Source organism: Arachis ipaensis, chromosome B09 (assembly GCF_000816755.2).
Source record: "Arachis ipaensis cultivar K30076 chromosome B09, Araip1.1, whole genome shotgun sequence".
Classification (NCBI taxonomy): Eukaryota; Viridiplantae; Streptophyta; class Magnoliopsida; order Fabales; family Fabaceae; genus Arachis; species Arachis ipaensis.
The window spans coordinates 136,780,189-136,792,890 of record NC_029793.2 but is presented as its reverse complement, the minus strand read 5'-3'; positions in this window follow the sequence as shown (position 1 = coordinate 136,792,890).

The following is a 12,702-nucleotide window of genomic DNA, read 5'->3' as shown; positions in this document are numbered from 1 at the left end:
TAATATTTGTAAGACATATTTGTTAAAATAATAAATGAAAATAACATTACTTCATAATAAAAATGAGTTAAACTAATATATTGCATAAAACTAGAAAAAAATTCTAGGACAAAAAAAGCAGAAAACATCTATTGTAAAAGTCATCCATGAATAATCGAAGTAAAATAATTGGAGAAGTACACCCATCAAACAAATAAATACTCAATAACTAAAGTTTTTTATTATTTTAGATTACTAATATTATTTTTACATCTCATGATTTGTGTGCATATTTCAAAATTTATTGGCCGACACTATAATTTGTGATTTTTTCTAGTTGCAACAACTCCTGAGTAATTGCACAGCAATTATCATGTGAATATCATGATCCTCAAACTACAATTTATGAATAATATATTAGTATCACAAAATAGAGTATAAAAATTAGAGATTTATTTTAGGTGCTCACCTCATTGTTACTCTTTTGTTTAAACTCAAACATCATATATATCCACTTCATTATCCAAGTTGTAGAGTTCCAACTTGAACTACATTAAAATATAGAGGTAATGACCAAATCAGTACCCGAAAGATTCAAACGCTGACATTTTGGTACTTCACTATTGTTATTGACAAAATGGTCCTTAAAAGGTTTTAAAATTTGACAAGCGTACCCACGAGTTCACCGAAGCACATTTCCGGCAAGCACAGTGCTGATGTGGCCACCGTGTTTTGGTGACTTGGCAAACCACCCCCAAAGTTTCCTCCCTAACGCACACTCCCTCCCCTTCCCTCTCCCTCCTTGTCGCAGCCCTCATCCCCAACGCACACTTCTCCCAAATCACAGTCCCCGCCGCATCACAAGCCCCTCCCCAACGTACACTTTCTCTTCCTCCCTCAACACCACCATTCACAACAACAACAACTTTGACATCAACAGCAACAATAACCTCCACCACTCTCTCTCCACCACTCCCCCTTCCCCAACGCACACTTCCCTCTCCCTCCCTCAACACCACCATTCACAGCAACAACAACCTCAACATCAACAGAGTTGTCCCAAATCATAAATTATCCCAAATTTTTAGGTTAAATTATCATTCAAAAAGATTAATCACAATAAAACTCAGAAACAAATTTATATACAATAATCAAAATAAAATAAAATAAAATAAAACTTAATACAAACACCACCAAAGCAAGAATAGAAGAAGAACACCAGACACAGAGGGGGCAGGACACGATAGAGCCAAGATGGAACCCAGACAGAGGAGGCATGGCAACGACTGGGGGCTAGCAGCAAGCAAATACAAGCAGTGAAGGCGACAGCGGTGAAGGCGTGCAGACAACGCAATGCTACGAAGGAGACATTGGCGGATGCAGAAGACCCGACGACGAGATGGCGACAGTGCAGTGTCGATGGGGATTAGAATTCAAAGAGGCAAGGGAAGGGGATTAGGGTTTAGAAAGGGGATTTTGGACTGAGGAGGGGGGAAGTGCATTGGAGATGGGGAATTAGGGTTAGAGAGGGGAGGGAAGAATTAGGGTTGGGGAGGGGGGAGAATGCATTCAGGAAGGGGAAAGGGGGAGTGCGTTGGGGAGGGGGAAAGAGAAGGAGAAGAATTAGGGTGGGGGGGAGGTATTTGCCATGTCATCAAAACACAGTGGCCATGTCAGCATTGTGCTTGCCGGAAATGTGCTCCGGTGAACTCGTGGACGCTTGTCAAATTTTAAAATCTTTTAAGGACTATTTTGTCAATAACAATAGTGAGGTACCAAAATGTCAGCGTTTGAATCTTTCGGGTACTAATTTGGTCATTACCTCTTAAAATATATCTTGTGTCTTTTGATTTTATAGTCATAAAACTGTTTATTATATACTTGAATGCTATCATCTTTATAAAAACTTGATTTGGTAATTTGCTCAAATGATTTTGTCTATTTTCAATTAAATAGTTAAAGATTAAAAACAAAATATTAGCAAATGCAATGGTAAAAAAAATATGTTGTTAGTCTTATTAGTGTATTAATAACATATTTACGATGAAAAAAATTTTCATCATCAAAATGAGTGTCTAAGTAATAGATTATGCGTTCGTCAATGAAAATTACCATCAGGTATCCATAGTCACCTTCTTAATGGAAACATATATCTAAACCATAAAATTTTGACATGAGTGTTATGCATGTTGCTAAGGAAAAACTATATATCCTAAATAGACAAAAAAAAACTTACAAACTTCAAATTAGCAATAAGTTGCATAAATTTATAAGAGAAAGTATGGGGGAGCTAATAGTTTTAGTGTACAATGTGTACAATGGGTTTAAAAATGAAGGTATTTTAAAAATTAAAAATTAGATTTTTAATTAATTATTTAAATTCAGATTTTGAAATTTAAAAAATTAGGATTAGTAGTTAAATTCATTCACATTACATATAGTCCCTACACCCAAACTCTAGTAGAGCCGTCACCCTCCATCTGCTACCTACACTCATTCTGTGCCTCATAGTCCCCTCTCTCCTCATAGTCGGCGGCAACCATCCGGTGACCAGGTAACCCAAACCTCAGCATGGCCGTCCCCATCCCGAAGCAGCTTCATCCCCTTCCGGAGCAGCTCTGTGCCGCCTCCTCTGCTGTTGGAGCCTCACCGCGAATATAACCCCTTCCATCCCCTCACGTAACCGTGCCATCGACGCTGTCACAGACTCCAGCCTATGTCGCCACGAGTTCCCGCATATACCACCAAAAGCTCAACGACGCCGCTGTTCATAGCAATAAAAATCCATAGATCTACGGACAAACAATCACTACCTGTTGATAATGGCATCAACGATGACTTGGATAGGGTTTTGGTCAGTAAGCAAGTGAATGATTTTCATGGCGTGTTTGATGATCCTAACAGCCATAAGCTTCTTACTGTTGTTTCTTCCATGCATCATGAGGGAGTTAGTGAGCCTCTCAACAATCAGGCACTGTGCCTTCCTGAAACGCTTCACCGAGTACCTACCAGCGGTGTGGGGAATGTACGTCGCATGCTTCGACGGCATCACGCATGCTTGAAGATAATATCAAATCAAACACTCAATTGCTTATTTTTTATTCTCACTCGTGTCTCCTCATCTGTTCAAACTTTTTTTTCTATTTTTTGTTTTTTCAGTTTTATGGTTACATCAAATCATAAGAATATGTGTCAAATTATGCATTTTTCTTTTTTTTAATAAAAATTAAATTGTTGGATGATCATAGTTATTTTTTCTGTTTATTCTTCTTCTTCTTCTTCTATTTTAATGGTTAATTTAGGATGGTCATTTTAGTATGTATGTGGATGGTTATTTTAATTTTTATGTAGATGATTATTTTGATTGGATTGGGTTTAGTTATATATAATTAAAATATGTTAGATGTTTAATTCATTAGGTATGCAGATGATTATTTTTATCCTTAAATAGATGGTTATTTTTACTAAGAGAGAGTGGCGTGTGGCAAGTCAAGTAGCAATAGTGAAATGGGATGATTATTGATGAAGGTGGGGTGGCCGCCGATTGAGAAAGAAAAGAGTATTGGACTAAAATATTTTACTAAATTAGGATTTCAGATGATGGATTTTTAAAAATTTGAAATTTAGGGAATTTTAAATTTGAAATTTGATGTGAAATAATTGAATGAGAGTTTTTGAATTTATTATTTATCTCTATTGGACTAAATAACCAATTTATTGTACATATTGTCAAGATTCTTCATTGGCTCCCTAATGAGATTCAACTTATAAACATACGGCTACATCTTCTTGTTTAAATCTACTTCGCTAATATATCTGCCTACAAACATCAATGAATTCATAGAACTGTTAGTATATAATAAAATATAGTACTTTATTAGCATTACATTTACAACTTATAATGAGTAAAATTATTTGGTTAAGTGTTATAGAGCATACCACAAATTTTAATAGAAGTTGCTATATTGTCTTAAAACTTATATTAGATTGCTCATCAATGCACTTTAATGCCACTAATAATTCAAGAATCTGAAACATAATCTAAATATAGTAATAGATTGTCCAAAAAATCAATTACAAGTTAATTAATACATGACTTGTTTACCTTATCAGTAATGGGACTGCCAAGCAATCTCAGTAATGGGTCTTGCACGAAATCAATGGCATACACAGCTTCAAAGATATTTTCTGACGGATCAGTTTTAGAAAAATACTCTCCTTAGTAAAATCATCTCCCAAATCTTGTTTGGATTCATACTGTTCATCCATCTATCATATCTTGATTACATACTAGTTCTTCTTGTTGGTTAATTTCATCGTCCACCTGATACTACTCAATACTTATCCATATAAGTATTCATAAATATATCTGACATCTTAAAACTGTCCAATAAAAAAATTATTCAGTATACTAGATCATATAACACTAAAAAAAAAATAAAACGAAGCTTTAAATAAATCTTTTTAAATAATTGGTTGTTGTTTGTATAACAAAAAAATTTTGAGTGTATATAATAATTTTCTTCAACCAATCAATGGGATAATTTAATCAATCAATTTTTTTCTCAACCAATCAATTGAATAACTCATGAAATCAATTGTTTTCTTAAAACAAACAATTGATTTAAAGAAAACACATATTTCTCCACTGATCAATCGATTGTTTTTAAAAAAAACACGTAATTCTTTACTGATCAATGGATTATTTTAGCAAAACAATTGATTATTTTCTGATCGACGTAAGATGAAAAAGGATTTTCATGAACCAATCGATTTAATAAAACTATAAAAAATAAGAAAAGAAAAGGTGGAAAAATTTTATTATTATGTTATTGTTGTTTCATATGTGAGAACAATGCTACTTATTTATACTAATTACTAAACTAATTTTAAAATAAGGTAAAACAACTAGAATCTCTAGATGATTCTGTTAGAGAAAGATAAGCATAATGATGCGTGAGCTTCTTCTCTATTTTTTCCTAGTGAATTTGCACTTGAATTGCTAAAGTTTGATCAAGATTTAACATATTTTAGCCACTATGGACGCTTCTTTGAGTTGTGTACAATTCTGTTTATTTCAGGTAGCGTTATGGACTAATTTGATAGAGTTGGAGTCAAGGACGGGCAAAGGAAAACTTGCTGCCACCTTCACGTCGAACTTGGAATTTCCAAGTTCAGCGTGGGCATAAAAAGTTCCAAGAATCAACGCTGACACCTCCACTTGGAAATTTCCAAGTTCAGCGTGGGCATAAAAAGTTCCAAGAATCAACGCTGCCTCCTCCACGCCGAACTTGAAGTTCTTCAAGTTTGGCGCCAACTCAAGGCCTCCAAAGAAAAATCGCACTACCATCTTCACGCCGAACTTGAGTTTTCTCAAGTTCGGCGTCAACTCAAGGAAAGCAAGGGGAGTTACGCGCATCAATCCACGCTAAACTTGGATTTTTCCAAGTTCGGCGTCAACTCTTCTAACTCAAGTGATCCCCAATTCATTCCAAAGGCTGCACTAATTGATTAAATTAATTTTGATTTAAAATTTTATTAGTTTTAGAATTAGGAAAAGATATTATTTTAGTTTTAGGAAATATATTCTACATTTATTAGGATTAGATATAAAAAGAAAAAGAATCAGCCCTTCGGGTTTTATCTCTTCTCCTCTACCTCATTCCGCACTTTACATTTTACCTTAATCCTAGTTTTTCTCTCTGAACCATAAGAAACTAAACCTCCACTATTAAGGTTAGGAGCTTTGTCTATTGTATGGATTGATACTATTATTTTTCTATTTTAATTCATGTACTGATTTATATTCCTAGAATTATTTTCGTTCTTTATCTTATGAATTTGGGTGGAACAGAAGTATAACCCTTGTTCTAATTGAGTTCTTGTATAACTTGGAAAATCTCTTTACTTGAACAACAGCTTGAAAACATATTCTCCTAAATCACTAATTATCTGGACTTAATGGGATACGTGACATATAATCCTCTTATATTTGGGTAGTCAGGGTTTTTTGTGGCATATAAACTAGAATTAAACTTCACCCTCTAATTAGAATTAAGTGACCAAGGAATTAACGGTTGATGAATGTTAGAGGAGACTAAAAAGGTTTAAGGAATTAGAGTTTAGTCACATATAGTTTGCCATGAATTAAATCTTGCATGATTGAAATAGTTAGTAAGAAAAGTCAATCTGAAAAATAGATATCTCTGAAGCCTTAACTGTTTCTCCATATAGATTTTACAACTTGTTTACTGCTTGTTTTTCTGATATTTAATTTTGAGTTTACTATTAATGCTTTTGAACCTTCAAACACCACTAATAATAATAGCAGAGGCAGAGGCGGAGCTTATGACACAGACCTCTGTATACCACTGGTCAATTGAAGGTGAGATAACAGTAATATGTTTAACCTTAATACTTTGGCCCTTCTATACTTCCCATGTATGTATATTCTCAGTCAATGTACTTGTAGCTTGTTTGAAAGTTATTGACTAGCATGTTTTTTGGGATAGAATTAGACGCCTAGTATCTAGTTGGTATAATTAATACTGATAACATTGCTGCAAATGTTAGTGTGCCATTTGAGTATCTATCTAGATTCTTAGTTAGTGTGCCATTAATACTGTAATGCAATTCATGAAAAAAGAAAGCACCTTCATCACTCACTCAACAAAATCTCTTCTAACCAAGAGATTTGTTCAAGCCAAAAGAAAATTGACTAATTTATTGATTCATTATATCATAATAATAAAATTGTATAAAGCAAGCAAGTTACTGACCACTAATTAAGGAAAGTTACAAAGACAGTAAATTTATAGGAATCCCTAGCTTAAGGTAAAAGGGGAGGTTGGGTGAGATGATGTTATATATAAAGGTACACAGCAGCCAGCTCTTTTAACTAATTAAGAGCATATATTAACAATTATCAATATATATAATATTATATAGTTGAGGGTAAAGTTACATGGTTAATAGTAGCTTTGTTTACTTTTTACTTCTCTCTCTATTTTGACAGTTAAGGGATGATTTAATGACAATACTTATTGCTAGTCATGAGACAACAGCTACAGTCTTTACTTGGGCAACTTTCCTTCTATCTCAAGAGTGTTAATCTCAAAGTTGATATAATTGCTTGTTCTTGAAAGACTATTCTAGATCTCTGGTTATCGTAGCTTCTCTTCAGATTCTTCTCTTTGGCCAATACCATCTTACTAATTATTGAACTCACTGCAGAACCCGAATAAAATGAGGAAGGCTCAAGTAGAGGTAGATTCAGTGCTGGGTACAGGAACACCAACTTACAAATCACTTAAAAAACTGCAGTAAGTGCTCATTTCATGTCAGATTTTTACTTGCTTCCACCTGTTTGATAGACAATATTTTATTAGGAAATACAAGGTATATAAATTTATCACAAACGGTCAATAATCTTATTTTCTAGGAAAAAAGGGAAAGGAAGAGAGGGGGAGTCGCCATGTGAAGATGAAAAACAGGCTCAAGTACCTTGCGGATCAGAAGGCTGAAGGGATTAACCCATACCCGCACAAGTTCTCTGTGACCATGTCAATTAGTCAATACATTAACAAATATGAATCATTGGAATGCTGTTTTCGTAGTCAATACATTGAAAAATATGCTTGGTTTGTAATCTAATTATTTACATCTTTTAGGCCGTCAATATGGCTATTTTTGCAGAAGGGGCCAAAGCAGAAGAAGCTAGAAATGCTAGAGCTAATATAGTTGGTTGCAAAAAACTTATTGAGGAGATTGCTAGTAATAAACTGATCTCTCTCCCTCTCTCTCTCTCTTTTGTGTGTGTGTGTGTAATGTTCATCATATGAATTGGTATTATAGCTTTTTTCGTTTTTTCCCTTAAGATTCAGATTTTCATAGTTTTTTTTGTGCTTATGTTATTCATATCTAATAGAATTTGTATTTGTATCAATTACTACAGGTGGTAATAATAAATTTAAAGTTGACAAGTGCTTCTCAACTCCTGGAATGGCACCTCATCTTGGAAAGGTATTTTGAATTTGTCATCTGAATGATTGGTTGGTTTTTCTTCTTTTTCAAATTTCAGTCCTTTTAAATTTTGGAATTTGAAAAGTGAGGTAAGCATGAGATTTGATATGATTGCATTGAACATGAACAGGTATTGTTGTTTGGAGTAATGGCTATAGAGATTAAAAGAAAGGCTCCTCATTGTAATAGAAAATTTTAAATACTCTTGTTTTAGCTTTAACAGCTATTACAACAGTTAGTGTAATCATTAGGACTTGTTAACTGCATTGTTAGTTTGTCATTACTTCTGAATGACAAGAAGTAATTATTCAGGATCTATTTATAAGTCTGTATTTTATCATGTTATTTTTAATATTTTGTAGTTGTAATTAATGTGATTGAAAAATGATGGTAGTATACTATATTTTTTCTAATTTTTAATGTCTTGCTTAAATATTTCTTTTTAATAATAAATGATTAGTAGTGTAATAATAATGTATATTAATTTTTAAAAATTCTGTTGACAGGTTTGAAACCTCCACAGAATAGCTATTTTTTTAAAATGAAAAAAAGTCTTTTTGTGGGGGTTTCAAACCATCACAAACATTGACCAAGAACTGCCCCTAAAGTCTAATATAAAACCCCCATTAAACACACACAAAACCTCCACAAAAGACCTCGTGGCACCTCAAATTTTAGGGGTTTTAGAAACCCCCACAAACCATTTGGTTGGGGGGGGGTTGTAAACCTCCACAAATAAGAGAAAAAACTGGCACAAATAAACAAAAACCTTGTAGTGACAGTTTACTTGAATCCTAGTTTTTCTCTCTGAACCATGAGCAACTAAACCTCTACTGTTAAGGTTAGGAGCTCCGTCTATTGTATGGATTGATACTTCTATTTTAATTCATGTACTGATTTATATTCCAAGAATTGTTTTTGTTCTTTATCTTATGAATTTGGGTGGAACGAAAGTATGACCCTTGTTCTAATTGAGTTCTTGTATAACTTGGAAAAGCTCTTTACTTGAACAACAGTTTGAAAATATATTCTCCTAAATCACTAATTATCTGGACTTAACGGGATACGTGACATATAATCCTCTTATATTTGGGTAATTAATTAGGGTTTTTGTGGCATATAAACTAGAATTGAACTTCACCCTCTAATTGGAATTAAGTGACCAAGGAATTGGCGGTTGATGAATGTTAGAGGAGACTAAAATGGTCTAAGGAATTAGGGTTTAGTCACATATAGTTTGCCATGAATTAAATCTTGCATGATTGAAATAGTTAGTAAGAAAAGTTAATCCGAAAAATATATATCTCTGAAGCCTTAACTATTTCTCCATATAGATTTCACAACTTGTTTACTGCTTGCTTTTCTGATATTCTAAGTTTACTGTTAATGCTTTTGAACCTTCAAACACCATTTTCTGTTTGTCTGACTAAGAAAATCACTTGACAATTGTTGCTTGATCCATCAATTCTCGTGGGATCAACCCTCACTCACCTGAGGTATTACTTGGTACGACCCGGTGCACTTGCCGGTTAGTTTGTGGACTTTAAATTCCGCACCAAGTTTTTGGCGCCGTTGCCGGAGATTGACTGTGATTGACAACTACTGGTTGTTTGATCTCTTAGATTAGGCGTTTTTGCTTTAATTTCATTTAACTTATTTCTTTAAATTTAAAAAAAATATTTTGATTTATTTTATTTAAATTTTTTTCTCTTAATTTCTGAAATTATATTTGGTGTCCCCTTAGTTGTTTTTATTCATCCTAGTTATTTTACTCATCGAATTTGAATTTTATACTCTTTTTGCTTATTAGTTATTTTACTTTACGATTATCATAACAAAGAAATTGATAATCAACGAGATGGATAAAAGCGATGAACAAAAACGATGAACAAATTGATAATCAAGGAGATTTGATGGACGATTAGAATTATAAAATTGGGTAATTAAAATACAAATTGATAATAGGTTACGCATCAATTATTAATTTTAGTATTGGAAAAGATAAGATTAGAGTATCTAAATTAAAATAAAATTGAGAAAAAAATTAAGATAAAATTCTAAAGATAAGATAGATGAATAATAAAATAATAATTTATAAAATAAAAAATAAATTTTAAATTAAATAATAGATGAAAGATTAATTTGTAAATAAAATTAAAATAAGAACTATTTAGCAATTATTAGAAAGAGTTAAAAAATATATTTTGTTATTGGACCATTTAATGATTCAAACGTTTTGAGACCATCGAATCCTTTATCAATTGACTTGATTTTTAAAAGCTTGGCTTGTAGCTTATTATAGACTTTTTTTTAAGTATTAAATTAGCTTTTATTTAAGTATTAAATTGGCCAGTTATTCAGATTGGCTTGACTTGAAGTTTGTTAAAAGGTCTAACAATTTTTTTTACGAAAAAAAAAGTTTAGACAGGTCTAACAGGCCAATAAAACTAATTAGTAAGGCTAAACCTAGTCTATTAATATATTAAGGCTTTTACAAAAATATGAGTTTGTGCCTATCTTATAACAGACACCAATCAAATACATGCTAGATTGTAAGCTTCTAACAAACCGCCTGACCTATTTTCATCCCTACTTATTGAGCTATGATTCTCCCATAGACACCAAACATCAAATACACATATTTAGAAAATACGAAATCGAAATACTCAATTTTTCATGGGTACTAACAACTTATAACCAACTTTTTCAACTTGAAAGACATGGCTTTAATATTTATCTGTGTTAATTATGGCAAAAAGCAACACATATATGCAAGCTGTCAAGAAATTAATCCAAATGAAATAGCAACAAGAAATTAATATGTGATCAAGAATGTTCCTGACACAAAGCCAAGCATGGACAAGAATGGTCAGATAATTGCAAGTAATTAACCTCCAAGTTCTTAAATTCTCCTATATATATAGTTAAGTTTTAAATGACAGGATTGAACTTTATATATGTAATTGAAAATGTGATTACAGTCGTAGTTTAAAGCAATGCAACACGACAATACAAGAAAAAACAATACCTGAATACTCTGAGTTGTGATGTTCTGATGGATCAGAAAGAATTATAAAAGTAATAGGTGGTGGTTATTGTGCTGATCAATTAGATAGTTCTGCGTCACTACTATTCATAAGAAGCAAAGACTCATGATGAAAGTTGGTATTCTGCTATTATAGAAGTGGGGTTTTAACGACAAAAGAAGAAAGCAAATTACAAAACAAGGGGGAGAATAATTACGATTATCATTATCAAAAAAGAAGCTTGGCTTCTCATCTCATTACATGGATCCTTCAGGCTTCAATTGTCCCCGTAACCATTCCTCACTCTCATTAATTTTATGATAAAAATCACAAGTCTAAGGTATTTGTTTTTATGATGAATGCAATCACATTATGCGGATCAATCAACATAAAATAAAACTGTAACTTGGGACCAATGTCCTCCTCAATTTCTCACCATATTCTCATACATTTACTTGCCCTGTCATGATTAAGACGATTAACCCACTTAATTTTTCATCAGATCTTAAGAGTAAACTCTGCATTATATTATTGTCTTGATAGCTGCATGCTTGCACTTGCACATGGAAGAATATTGAACTCATGAATGATGATTCACATTAAGGGCACTTCAGTTTTCCTCCATGGGTGGTGAGAGAGGCGTAACAAGGACAGGCGTTTTGGTTGCCAGCGGTGCCAGGTGGCACGCAATTACACCTCTGGCAGCACGTCTTGCATGCCCTCATGCATATTTTTGGCCTTCCTGCCTTACTGCATCTGTACCCACATTTTCCACCACAATCTGCACCAATCATATAATTCACTCTTAATCACTTTTCATACATAGCCATGCATTCATGACACAAGTTTTGCTTAATTACTTACCTATATGTTGGTGAGCTGCTGCCATGTCCTGATTTTCACCATGAATCTCCAACCCATGGATCTCCAACTGATCACACGATGAAAATCAATTCATGTAATGAACAACATAGTGTGAAAGTTAAAGAAATTAAAATTAAAATTGGAACTTAATTAATTCACCTCTTGTATAAAGATCAAGCAGATAATGAACAACACCAGTGTGGTAGTTCTGGTGGATGCCATTGCTTGCCTACTTAGCTTTCTTAGATGACAAGAAAGACAAAGAAGATTAGAGGGAGGTGACACGCAAAATTGCGGGATGAAAAAAGATCGAATCCATGATGAGTTATTTATATGGAGAAGAAGGGTGATTTATTTTAGGATATATGGTTAGCAACATCGTTCAAACAAAGAGCCCTATTCATATGCATCATGTTGTGTTTGTGTGTCTACTCTGAAACTTTTTTAACTGTGATTTTTTTTTTGGTGACATTTTTTTAACTGTGATTGAAATCATTGAGAAGAAGGAGTCAAATATTTGTGAAAACTAATGCTTTCAGATCCTGTTACAGCTGTTTAAAATTTAATAACAAAATAAATGTACGGATATCTCATTTACACCGAGCGTGTAAACAAAATATGTATAGTGCGGCAGCTCTAATGTATTACATGTGCAAACATAATAGGTGCAACCTAAAATATGTTTTATCTTATTTATACCGTAAACTAAATATGTTCAAACTTTATATATGTAATGTAATTTAAATTGATAAATATACTACAAATCACATAAATCGGTAAATAAAATAATTAAAACTTATTTAAAAAATTA